Source organism: Canis aureus, chromosome 2 (assembly GCF_053574225.1).
Source record: "Canis aureus isolate CA01 chromosome 2, VMU_Caureus_v.1.0, whole genome shotgun sequence".
NCBI lineage: Eukaryota > Metazoa > Chordata > Mammalia > Carnivora > Canidae > Canis > Canis aureus.
In genome coordinates, this window is record NC_135612.1 from 29943565 (window position 1) to 29956906 (window position 13342).

General features: G+C 41.8%; 1 protein-coding gene across 3 annotated transcripts in view; it reads right to left on the minus strand.

Moving 5' to 3' along the window:
- LOC144295103 (uncharacterized) overlaps positions 1-13342 on the minus strand; it is a 73140-nt gene that overhangs the window by 20438 nt on the left and 39360 nt on the right. Inside the window, exon 1 of one of the 3 annotated variants that reach the window (XR_013362533.1) lies at positions 6602-6918. The exons of 1 other annotated variant lie outside the window; for it this stretch is intronic. The gene's annotated coding sequence lies outside the window, so the exon portion shown is untranslated. Of the gene's footprint in view, positions 1-3696; positions 5272-6601; positions 6919-13342 lie in introns of those variants that run through there. One more of the 3 variants, XM_077867575.1, reaches the window with a different exon arrangement.

The window sequence follows — 13342 nt, forward strand, 5'->3', positions numbered from 1 at the left end:
TGTAGGCATAAATTAAAGATTATAAGACTTGTATGTTAAAAATTATAAAATGTGATTAGGAGAAATTAATGAAGAATCAAGTAAATGGAGAGACATTACCCATTTCTGGATTGGAAGACTCAGTATTGTCGAAACAGAAATTCTCCCCAAATTCATCATAAGCGCTCTCAAAAAAAAAAAAAAAATCCCAGTAGCTTTTTATTTTATTTTAGCCTCTTTTTTTTTTCATGTTTATTTACTTTTTTAGTAAGCTCTACACCAACATGGAGTTCAAGCCCACAACCCTGAAATCAAGAGTTACATGCTCTCCTGATGGAGCCAGCCAAGCACCCCCACCCCAGTGGCTTTTTAAATGGAAACTGACACAGTGATCCTAAAATTTATATAGAAATGCAAAGTATGGTCAAAGCATTTCAAAAAAGAAAAATGAAGTTGGAATACTTATATAACCTGATTTCAAAATTTGCTATGATACTATGAATTGATAGTGTGTGATACTGATGCAAGGACAGACAGACATATAGATCAGTGGGTGAAAATCGAGACTAAAACTTCTAGCAAAAAACATAAGAGAAAATCTTGATAACTTTGGGTTGGGCAAAGTATTCTTAGATAAGGCATCAAAAACACGGCACTTGAAAGACAAAAAGGATCAACTGGACGTCACCAAAATTAAACATTTGCTCCTTAAAATATCATTAAGAAAAATATTTTAACAAGCTACAAGCTAGGAGAAAAATAAACAGAATCATGGATCTTATTAAGGACCATATACAGAAGAAATAAAAAACTCTTAAACTTACTAATAAGACAGTTTGCCTAATTTTTAAATGGGCTAAAGATTCGAATAGATATTTCACTAAAGAAAGTACACAACTGTCTAATTAGCATGTGGAAAGATACCCAAATCATTACTCATTAGGGAAATGCAAATTAATACCACAAATGAGATTACTATGCCAGAAGAGCTATGATGTAAAAGAGAGAAAATACTAAGATCGGTAAGGATATGAAAGAACTGGAACCTTCATACGTTGTTGATAGGTATGTAAAATGTTACAGACACATTGGAAAATAGTTTGACAGTTTCTTCAAAATTTAAACACACACTTACCATTCAACCCAGTGATCCACTCTGAGGAATCTACCCCAGAGATAAAAACATACATCCACACCAAGACTTGTATGTGAATAGTTACAGCAGGCATTATTCCTAACAGTCAAAAAACTGGAAACAACCCAAATATCTGTTAACTGATAAATGCATACACACAATATGGTACAACCACACAAGAAAATACATCACTCAGCAGCCAGGGTGAACTTTAGAAAGTGCAAATTAGACTTGTGATTTTAAGGCTCAATATCTAAGAGAATTGTGCTAACTTTATTAACAGGTTTAAAATATGCAAGACTAGGGACGCCTGGATGGCTCAGTGGTTGAGCTCTGCTTTTGGCTCAGGTTGTGGTCCTGGAGTTCAGGGATCGAGTCCCACATCAGGCTCCCTGAGGGGAGCCTGCTTCTCCCTCTGCCTGTGTCTCTGCCTCTGTGTGTGTGTGTGTGTCTCTCATGAATAAATAAAATCTCTAAAAAATTTTTTTAAATAAAAATAAAATAAAATATGCAAGACTATATAAATTTGTATAATGTTATACGTCAGTACCTGTATAAGTCATGCTGGAGTTGACACACACTGTTGCTGACCTGACTCCCCTCACTGGTGTGAAGCAGCATCCGGGTTTGCTTGTACTTCTTTCGATTCTCTTTCAATTTTCCTTACTCCTGTGCATGTGCTTAGTGGTGTGTTTAGTTAAAGGATGCCAGTTTCTATAGGATACCCATGTGGACAAGGTCAAAGGCAATAAGAACAAACACAGGTTTCAGTCTGTCCCAGTGGGACAGTATTCCTTATGTTCATGAGATACTAGCCTGCTTGTGATCTTCCCTTCCTGCCTACAGACTTCAAAGGTTTGACTGGGATCGGGTCTGCTTGCAAGTTCGTGTAGCTATCAGAGCATTTAGTTTCTTACAAGTTGTCAAAATGAGATATTCATTTTCTTATCAGTTGGAGGCTGCCTTCAGCTCTTTGCAGTGTGGCCCTCTCCATATGGCAGCTCAAAACATGGCAGCTTGCTCTTTCAAAGCCAGCAAGGGAGAGGGAGTCTTCTAGCGAGGTGGATTATAATCTTAGGTAATAGGGTCATGTACAAATAATCGCATACATCCCATTGTCTTCACTAAACTCTACTACTTAGAAGAAAGTCACAGGCCCCATTAACACTCAAGGGGAAAAAATAAATAAATAAAATTTAAAAATTTAAAAAGTAAAAATTAAAAAAAAAAAAACCCCACTCAAGGGGAGATCGCACAAGGGTTTAAACCAGGAAGTGGGAAATGTAAGGCTACCCTAGAGTCTCTCATCACTGCCCATCCTCTGGTCCCCAGTGATCTGTGTCCCTTCCACGTATAAAAAAAGAAAAAAAGAAAAAAAAAAAAAAACATTTACTCCCTCTCAAAATCCTCAAGAACTTTATGCTGTTACATCTGCTTAAAGTCCAGAATTTTATTATCTAAATCAGGTCCAGGTATAGATGAGGCTCTTCGGCATAGTTACTCTCAATCTATAAAACTAAAGACAGGCTATCTGGCTCCCAACATGCCCAACATGCAATGGGGGAACAGATACAGAAAAATAGCTGTAGACACTCCACTTAGAGGGGAGGAATGGAAGGTAAAAAGGAGTTAAGGAATTACTAGTTCAAAGTAGTTTTGAAACGCAGCCTAGCAAACTCTGCCAGAAATCCTTGATTAGATTGCAAGACCTAGGAATAATCCACTCTTGGTTAATAGTTCTTGACTCCACTCTCAGTCATCTTTCCTTTTTCAGGCAAGTTTTACTGTCCTGCTTCCTGCCAGTAGAATTTTGGAGATCTAATGGCCTCCTTGAGTTGGTGACTCTTTCTGTCCCATTCAGTTTAAGTTGGCAGTGCTTTTGCTGACATAGTACATTTCTTAAATGCACTGTGGGTCTCCTGTCACTTTCCCTCCACACAAGAGCAACATTTACCATTCTTTCTGAGACAGGCCCTCCTTCACCTACAGTTCAGATGCTGAAATGCTTAAAGAACAACTCAAATGTGGAAAAGTCCTAATTGTTTGAGGAGTTGTATGAGGCACACCCCTTGATCTGTGAAGAGGGCCCTTTGTGACTGATTACTATTCTGATCCTCTGATCTTCCTGAGGTTTTAACGAAAGCTTGTACAATCACTACTTGGCTTTTTCTCCAGGCTGGGGCTTTTCTCTATGCCACAAGCTTGAAAGTCACTCCTTAATTTTAACATATTTTGCCATTTGGAGACACTAAGAATTCTCAGAGTCATCAAGTCCTGGTTCCTTTTTGATGAACAGTTCTTCTCTAAATTTTTCTTTCCCCCCTTGCATTTTTTAATTTTTTAAAAAAGATTTTATTTATTTATTTATTCATGAGAAACCCAGAGAGAGAGGCAGAGACGTAGGCAGAGGGAGAAGCAGGCTCTATGCAGGGAGCCTGATGTGGGACTGGATCCTGGGACCCTGGGGTCACACTCTGAGCCAAAGGCAGACGCACAACTGTGTAGCCACCCAGGCATCCCACTCTCCCCTTGTATTTTACTACATGTGGCAAGATGGACCAGGTGGCACCATCAATACTCACTGGGAATCTTAGTTGATGATCCACTTCATCACATACTTATTCTGCTTTTCCTGTAATGGAGACAATTTCCTTACACTTTCTGTTATGATCTAACAAGAAAACCTTTTCTTTTGGTTTCCAATGACATGTTTATTTCCTTTCGAGTCCTCACTGGCAACATCCTACAAATTTGAGTTTCTGCTTACAGTCGATTCAAGGCTACTTAGGCTTTCTCTATCATGTTTCTCAAAATTCTTCTAGCCTCTAACCAGTGCCAAAGTCATGCCCACTACAGAAGACATGAACAGACATTTCTCCAAATAAGACATGCAAATGGCCAATAGACATGTGAAAACATGCTCTGCATCACTGGCCATCAGGCAAATACAAATCCAAACCACAATGAGATCCCACCTCACACCCTTGAGAATGGTGAAAATTAACAGGACAGGAAACAACAAATGTTGGAGAGGATGTAGAGGAAGGGGAACCCTCTTGCACTGTTGGTGGGAATGTGACCTGGTGCTGTCACTCTGGAAAACTGTGTGGAGGTTCCTCAAAGAGTTAAAAATAGATCTGCCCTATGACCCAGCAATTGCACTGCTGGGGATTTACCCCAAAGATACAGATGCAGTGAAAGACCGGGACACCTGCACCCCGATGTTTATAGCAGCAATGTCCACAATAGCCAGACTGTGGAAGGAGCCTCCGTGCCTATCAACAGATGATGGATAAAGAAAATGTGGTCTATGTATACAGTGGCACATTACTCAGCCAACAGAAACAACAAATACCCACCATTTGCTTCGACATGGATGGAAATGGAGGGTATTATGCTGAGTGAAGTCAGTCAGTCAGAGGACAATCATCATATGGTTTCACTCATACGGGGAATATAAGAAATAGTGAAAGGGATTATAAGGGAAAGGAGGGGAACTGAGTGGGAAAAATTAGAGAGGGAGACAAACCATGAGAGACTCCTAACTCTGGGAAACGAACGAGGGGTAGTGGTAAGGGAGGTGGGTGGTTATGGGGTGACTGGGTGACGGGTACTGAGGGGGGCACATGACAGGATGAGCACTGAGTGTTATGTTATATGTTGGCAAACTGAATTTAAATTAAAAAAAGTTTTTAAAAGTCATGCCCACTATTTTGGGTATTTGTTACAGCAGTACTGGACTTTTGGTACCAAAATACAACCCTGTATTTATAAGTTTAATTGATTAGATCTATTAGAATTTTAACTATATGGGAAGTTTTTGTGTTTGTAAGAAATTTCAAAACCCAGCATCTCCTTCCTGTGCTAGTTAGAAATGATATTGTTGGGATCCTTGGGTGGGTCAGTGGTTTGGCGCCTGCCTTTGGCCCAGGGCGTGATCCTGGAGTCCCAGGATCTAATCCCGCGTCAGGCTCCGGGCATGGAGCCTGTTTCTCCCTCTGCCTGTGTCTCTGCCTCTCTCTCTCTCTCTCTCTGTGTGTGTCTATCATGAATAAATAAATAAATCTTAAAAAAAAAGAAATTATATTGTTTGCTTTTGAACTTGAGAAAATTACTGTATCATTAGGAAAGCAAAGATACATATTTTAAAAAGATAGTCTATCCTCCGGAAGACTACAAGAAAACTTTCAAGAGTAAGTATAGTGATAAAGAAGAAGCAAATTTAAATACCTAAGTACTTTACAACAGCTTAAGTTTATTTTTTTTTTAAGTTTAAATATAATAGTAAGTTTTGTAACCATTGTGATGTTTCATTTGTGTTTCTGCTTTTTAAGCATTTGTAGCCTTTAAAAGATTCAGATACAGGATATTTGTGATTTTAGCAACATTCAATTAACTTGGAAATTAATAGTAAAATGTCTGGAAAACGCATTTGTTTTTTTTGAGGAGAATTTGGATTTTTAGAGAAACACTGTTTAGTCTACTTCTATAGTTAATAAATTAAGCATTCAAAAAATTAAAGATAGCAGTGACCGCGCCTCTTGACGGACAGAGACCCTCCTTCCCCCCCCCCCCCCCCCCGAGACACTAAAGAATTTAACCAGATGTAAGCTTTCCAGAAAAATTCACGGAGGAGACATGGGAAGCAGCAGGAGGAAGGAGACTGGAGCCAGGCCCCGACCCGTCAAGGGCTGCTGGCCCGCAGAGCAGGGCGGCCGCTGTGCAACGCCGCTGTGCTGACGCCCTCTAGCGCTCAGGCCGCAACGTCGCCTTCCCTGAGCACCAGGACAAGGACGCTTATTGCCAGGCCGGTCATCCATCTGGCTCTCTAGGAAGTTTCATTTGATTAGCGAGATAATTAATGATGATGATGATGATGATGATGATGATGATGATGATGATGATGATAAATAAGAAGAAGGAGGAGGAGGAGAAGGAGAAGGAGGAGGAGGAGAAGAAGGAGAAGGAGGAGGAGGAGGAGAAGAAGGAGAAGGACAAGGAGAAGAAGGAGGAGGAGAAGGAGGAGAAGAAGGAGGACAAGGAGAAGGAGAAGGAGGAGAAGAAGGAGGAGAAGGACAAGGAGAAGGAGAAGAGGGAGGAGGAGGAGGAGGAGAAGGAGGAAGAGGAGAAGAGGGAGGAGAAGGAGGAGGAGAAGGAGAAGGAGGAGGAGGAGAAGGAGGAGGAGAAGAAGGAGAAGGACAAGGACAAGGAGGAGGAGGAGGAGGAGGAGAAGAAGGAGAAGGAGGAGAAGGAGGAGAAGAAATAAGAATACTTAAAAGTCGGGATCCCTGGGTGGCGCAGCGGTTTGGCGCCTGCCTTTGGCCCAGGGCGCGATCCTGGAGACCCGGGATCGAATCCCACATTCGGGCTCCCGGTGCATGGAGCCTGCTTCTCCCTCTGCCTGTGTCTCTGCCTCTCTCTCTCTGTGTGACTATCATAAATAAATTTAAAAATTTAAAAAAAAAATTAAAAAAAAAAAAAGAATACTTAAAAGTCTAGAATTTCTGCGGCCAAGGTTCTCGTAGGCTCCTCATGCAGGCTTTGCCAAAGCTCCGGGGCTCCCGATGACGGAGGCTGCGCTGCTTCTCGGTCTCTGCCCCTGTGCGCGGGGCTCCGCGGCTGTGCGCGTCCCCGAGCGGCGCGGCACCATCCTGAGCTCTCCTCCCGCCGGCGGCACTTCGAATCCTTGGAAACAGCTTCTTGTCCGCACCCCAGCCCGCTCCCTGTAAAAGGGGTGTCTTCCTCTGGCCCAGTTTCTGTCCCAGTTAGTTCCTCTGGAGGCGTTTCCCGTTTGGCAGGCCCCGCGCCCCGCGCCCCGCCCGCTCCGGGAGGACCCGCCTTGCCCGCGGGGGCGCGCGCAGCCAGGGCCCAGGGCGCGTGGGACGAGTTTCGCCAGAGGACGCGAAGCGGGATTTCTCCTGCCCGGCTGTCCCCACAGAGGCGCCCTCCCGCCTGCGCCCTTCCTAACCTCGGAGCATCTTCCGTGGTGGGAGACAAGGCCGAGCCCGGGGCTGGGGCTGGGGCTGGGGCTGGGGCTGCGGGGCTCCGACCCGGAGGACCGCTGCTCGGGGGACTGGACCGGCCCAAGCCGCTTCTGCGTCGAGGCCGTGTATCTCTTTACAGTTTCAAGCCTGCTGATGAGTCTACTCACACGCTCTTCCCTGGGCCGATGTAGACTTTTCCCTGAAGGGCTATTTTTCAAGACCTTTCATTTACCTGGTCTCCCCTGGCTCCCTTCCAATGTCTCTGAACAGCCTCCACTCAGGGGGCCCAGGACTGAACAGTATGTTTTAATGACTGATATTGGCTATAGATTAAGAATTATATCTGTGAAAATATTTCCATTCTAACACAGCTCATGCTTAACTAAGATTTATAGACCCAAGGGGTCCCTGGCTGCCATATATAGGTTATGTTTCTAAACTTTCTTTGTAGATCGGATATCTGGGCACATTTTCCAACAGAAACAAGGTTATATCTGGTACTTGGGCTCCCAGCCCAGCCAACAAAAGCCAATTTAAGTCACAGGGCAATAATGATATCAGTCTGAATTTACAGAAAAAGAATTCTCTGATCTTAAGAATAAGAGAGACAGAAAAATAAAATGGCAGTTCCTTCTTCAGTTTCCAGCAGAGGTTGTTGCTTGGGAACATTTGGAAATGGAAGACTCTTAACTTCAGATCTTTCTCTCATTTGTCTCTAGTTTTCTCCTACGACTCTGGGTCCTTATCCCAGTATCCCAGTGTTATCCAGAATCTCCTACTGCGCTGCCACATTTAGGTCTCCCCACATCCCCCAATTCTCTCTGTTCCAGTACATCTTGGTTCCCTTCTCCCACAATGTAAGGAGCAACGCTTTCTTCCAGTGAGGCTAAACCCAGGTGGGTGTTAGAATGACAGGCACCTCACTGAACCAGTTGCCATGAATGAGTTCTCAATAATGTCTCTGGTTTTCAGTGGGTATCTTACTGATCCAAAATACTCTCCTTTGTGCACTTTCAGGCAAGGTCAGGAAATGGAAGAAAAAATACAAGTATATGAGGGAAGATTTTACTGAAGATGGAAGCCATTACAGTAGGTATGCTCATTTTGTCTACTTGGGAGTCTATTCCAAATGGTACCTGCCTGCTTTCCACAGACTCCCTCCTTCTTCCATTTCTGAATCACAGATCCTAAGTTCCAGAGAGTTTTTCATCAGTTACATGATTTTTTTTAATTGCTTTTGAGAAATAGAAAGTTTATCAATGGTTACTCAAGTTCAAAAAAAGAAGAAGAAATGGACTACGAGAGGGCAGGAGGAAGCTGTTGGAGGCAATGGAAATGCCTACTGTCCTGATTATGGTAAAGGTTTCATGGGTATACATTTACCAAAGTTGATCACACTGTACACTTTAAATATATGTGTAGATTATTATACAGCAATTATACCTCAGTAACATTGTAAGAAAAGGGAAAATGCAAAAAAGGCCCATCTGTATGCACATATATATTTTCCTCCTCAGAAGTGACTTTTTTTTTATCATATGTGCCTCAAGTGTTGTTTACAGAAAAGAAATTAAATGAAACAAATAATAGTGAAGTCCCCAACCACAGTTCCAATTCTTCACCCCAATCCCTAGAAGCAACTATCAAGAATTTAGTGGGTATCCCAATCAGTCCATTTGTAATCACTTCATATGCATTCATATGTATTCATAAACAGTACGTATTATGTCTGTGTGCTTTAAAATTTACAAGAATGACAGCATGTACATTTTATTCCACAAATTTCTTTTTTTCTTACAAGCTGACATTATGTAGAGATAAAGATATTTTATGTGTGGATATATTATGTTATAGTTAGGTACAATCTATTCCTTCTAATGACTATTATAATAATTCCTATGATAATTCACATCGCAATATACTATGGGTATTATGATAATTCCTATCACAATATAATAGCACAATAGCAATAGAGGTTGGGGTTTTAAGTATATTACATTTTATTTACCCATTTCCTTTCTGAAAGGTATTTCACTTGTTTTCAACTTTTCATAATTACAAGCAATATTGCAACAAGCTGCAAGGTTTGCAAAACAAATCTCATGGTATTGGCGGTAGGAGTTACTGGGTAGTGACCACCAAGTAAGTGTACAGATAGGTTTTCTATGAGTCAGATGTTGGTAAGGCAAGTGTCCTGCTTCGGGGATCTATGGACTGCATAAAAACAGCCAGCATTGGATATGACCCTGTCTCCAGATTGCAACATAACAAAGCAGCTCTGTGATATATCCTGTTGGGTTGGAGATGATTCAGAGGACACTCCAGTGGCCGATAGAGTTAAATGGGACTTGGTTGGACACACTAGGAATCCAAAGTAGATGACCTTCCATGAAGTAGGTGGGGCAAACGCCTTTAGCAACAAGCCATGAATAACTCAACTGTACCCATTGCTGTTTAAATTTTTGAGAGTTTTCATGTTAAATGAGCATCAGAAAGAGTAGATACAGAGGCACCTGGGTGGCTCAGTCAGTTGACATTCTGACTCTTGGTTTTCGGCTCAGGTCATGATCTCAGGGCCATAGAATCGAGCCCCACTCTATGCTAAGCATGGAGTCTGCTGAGATTCTCTTTCTCCCTCTTCCCTGCCACTCCCCACCCCAACTCTTTCTAAAATAAATATTTTTAAAAAATTATTTTTAAAACCCCAACCTCTATTGCTATGGTGTTTTTTTAAATTTTTGTACGGTATATTTTGATACCTTGTGATTCAGTATATACATATTCCCAAATGTTATATCTTGGTTGTGAATTTTACCTTTCATTATAAAATTACATCTTAAGAGTACGGAGGGGAACATGCAGCAATTCAAGCACTGAGATGATGCAGAAGAGCTCCCCTTCTACTACTATTATTATTAGAGAAACATTGGATGAAATAGTTACATATATAGGTGACAGAGAGAACAGGAACTCTCCAGGTTACAAAAGCAAAGAGGGAACTCAGAGACTGGGCAGTACAGAAGAGCTAACACCACCATAGCCTATTGAGGGTTTGGACCAGCTCCAGGCCAGTAAAAGTTCCTGGGATTTTTTATACCCTTGCAAGCCAATCTGGTGTTGTCCAGTGTGAACAAGGGAGACAACTGGAACTGAGCACTCTCCAAAATCTGAGTCCCTGAGTGCTATGCTGTTGGCAAAAACAAAGTCAGACAAATTCCCATGTCTTCAGGCTGCAGGTAAAAACAAAAGTTCATCCAGAAAAACATGAAACCAAGCCTATGCCATATATTGACACGAGTTCTGAGTTTTCACTGTGAGGTAGAAATGTCAGGCCGAAAAAAAGCATAAAAGCTGGTTGAGAAGTGGTGGTATCTCCAGGACTTGAGGAGAAGCAAACTTACATACACGGTCAAGAGACAATCTAATAACCTAAGGCACACAGCTTTTCCCTGGGGGGACAATCCATGCAGACTATATAAGCTCATAATAAAAATTACAAACCACAGGAGGAAAGCACCTTGAAGGTGGGATCACAAAGTTTAGTGGGACTGAGAGAATTCATTTGTTCATTAATTAATGCCCCCAAAACTAGATAAAACACACGCACAGATGGTGATAAATAAGAATGTTTTAAATGACCTCAAGATTTTTTTTAGGGGCACTTGGGTGGCTCTGTTATGCCTCTGGTTTGGCTCAGGTCATGATCTTGGTGTCCTGGGACTGAGCCCCACGTAGGGGCTCCCTGCTTGGTGGGGAGCCTGCTTCTCCCTCTCCCCCTGCTGTTCCCCCTGCTTGTGCGCTAGTTCCTCTCACTGTCAAATAAATAAATAAAATCTTTTTAAAAAAATCTTCTGTTAAAAAAAAAAGATTTTTTAAAGGGAATAGAAAATACCAGAAAAGATAGGAAAATATGTAAAAAGAAAGGCAGATCTAGAAAAGGACCAAACAGTTCTTTAATACATGAAACTTAGAGTCACTGAAAGTCAAAACTAAAGGTCTTTATTTTATTTTTTAAAGATTTTATTTATTTATTCATGAGACACACAGAGAGAGAGAGGCAGAGGGAAAAGCAGGCTCCCTGCTTGGAGAGAGGGATCCCGATGTGGGTCTCAATCCTGGGACTCCAGGATCACGCCCCAGGCCAAAGGCAGATGCTAAACTGCTGGGCCACACAGGGATCCCCAAAATTAAAGATATTTAATACCTGAATAGAAAATAAGGAAACTGAAACTAAAGAAATGATTCAGAATGCTGCGGACAGAAAAATGGGGAAAAAAATGAATGAGAGTTTTAAGAATCACTAAAAAGACAATAATAAATGACAGAAAGGATATCCAATAAGAGTTATAGGAGGGGTGAGGGGTGCCTGGGTGGCTCAGTCAGTTAGGCAGCTCCGGTCATGACCTCAGGGTCCTGAGATCGAGTTCTGGGTTAGGCTCCATGCTGGGTGTAGAGCCTGCTTCAGATTCTCTCTCTCTCTCCTTCTGCCCCTTCCACCCCAGTTTGCTCTCTCGCTCTCTCTCTCTCTCTCTCTCTCTCTCAAAAAAAAAAAAAAAAGTAGTTATAGAACAGGTGAATAGAAAATAGAAAATGGGAAAGAGGTAATACTTTGTGAATCATGATCAGTTTTTTCAGAACTGACAAAAGAAAGGGTTTCTTGAACTGACAAGTACGCTCCATCAGTATCTATTGCATAACAAACCATCCCCAAACTGAGTGGATTAAAACAACAATTGTTTAAACCATACTTCTGTGGAATTAAAACAACCCTTTATTTATATCATAGTCTTGAGGGAGAACAACTTGGACTTGGCTCAGGTAAGTGGGCAGCTGTGGTCAGTGGCCAGTGGCCCCACTCACTTCAACTGAGAAATCAAGGGGAAGAGCAAGAGGCTCAGCCCACAGGGTTCCCTGCAGAGCGTGCTCTGTTTTACTTGGCAACCGTCAGGCCAGAGACAAGTTAGCAGTGATCCTAGGCCTCTGTGCTCTGACTTAATGTTTTGCAGCTGGGTTTTCAAATGTGCTGTTGTATACGTGTTCTGGCCCTTTACACAGATTGTGACAGATGTTGACTTACTGGGAACAATTTGGTTTTAAGAGGCAAGTTGGGGTCGTTTTCATTAATAATCTCACATTTCTTTGCCTCTCTCTGTTGCAAGCTTGAGGTTGCTAATTGCTAGTTTTACCTCTGACCACTTCACCTTCCAGATTTAGTGAGAAGTAATTAAATAAAAAACAAATCTCTTAAGTCAGTGTTAGAATTTGCTCTGGTAGGACTGCAGTACTCAGACCTTTTTTTTTTCTTTGATTATGGTTAATGATTAAAAGAATCAGCAGGAATTATATTTACATAGTCCTGTAGATTGATGGATGTGAAAAATAGGAAAGATGGGTCTGGACTATGGGAACTGGAAGGAGGTAGAAAACAGGAAGCACAGATCAATGAAAAGGAGATAGCAACAAGATTTTCCTATTTGGGGTTTCCTAAACTATAAATCCCTATTCCTTTCAGCCAAGAAGTGCAAGCTAGAAAGTAATTTGTCTTTTCTAAATAAGCTCCACATTCAAGGTTTTGATAAACTCCTAGGAAATAAGGAAATCATGTTAAAGATTGCAACAGATTTTAGAGTGAGAGTGTCCTGTTGACGTCTGCTCCGGAAACACTTTGTTTTGGAAAGGGCTCTGGGCAGGAAATCCTCACATAATTGTTCTACTCAAAATATATAGGAAAAAAACTGACTGGCAAGAGAGAAAGGTATCACCTATCCTTGCCAATCACTACTGTAATCCATTTAGGATTCAGACAGGGCCAAGAGATGAAGGTTTAGGGAACGGTGGAGACAAGAAATCATTGAGTTCCTTCAGGGTGAGAGGGGCTAACGAGATGGCATCCAGGCTCCAAATTTCCCATCATGGTACCTGTTTCAAATATTCAGACTGAACTGCCCTTGAACCTGTCATATTAGATGTTCAGATCTACAGTCTTAAAAATCTGGTCACTATTAACACAGTAACTCTAAGGGGCTAGGGAAGTGGGAGGAGTCTTTCCTGATGGGGCAACCATGGTTACTTTTAATGACTGTTGGGTGTCTGTGCCTTTGCTTTTATTAATCTGTAGGTTTGGTGCCCCCCTATCCCGCCCGCTTGGCCTTTCCAAGACTTTGAAGTCTCCTTTTAGCTTTTTTCTTTTAAAGATTGTATTTATTTACTTGAGAGTGGGAGAGAATGGGTGGGGGAGGGGCAG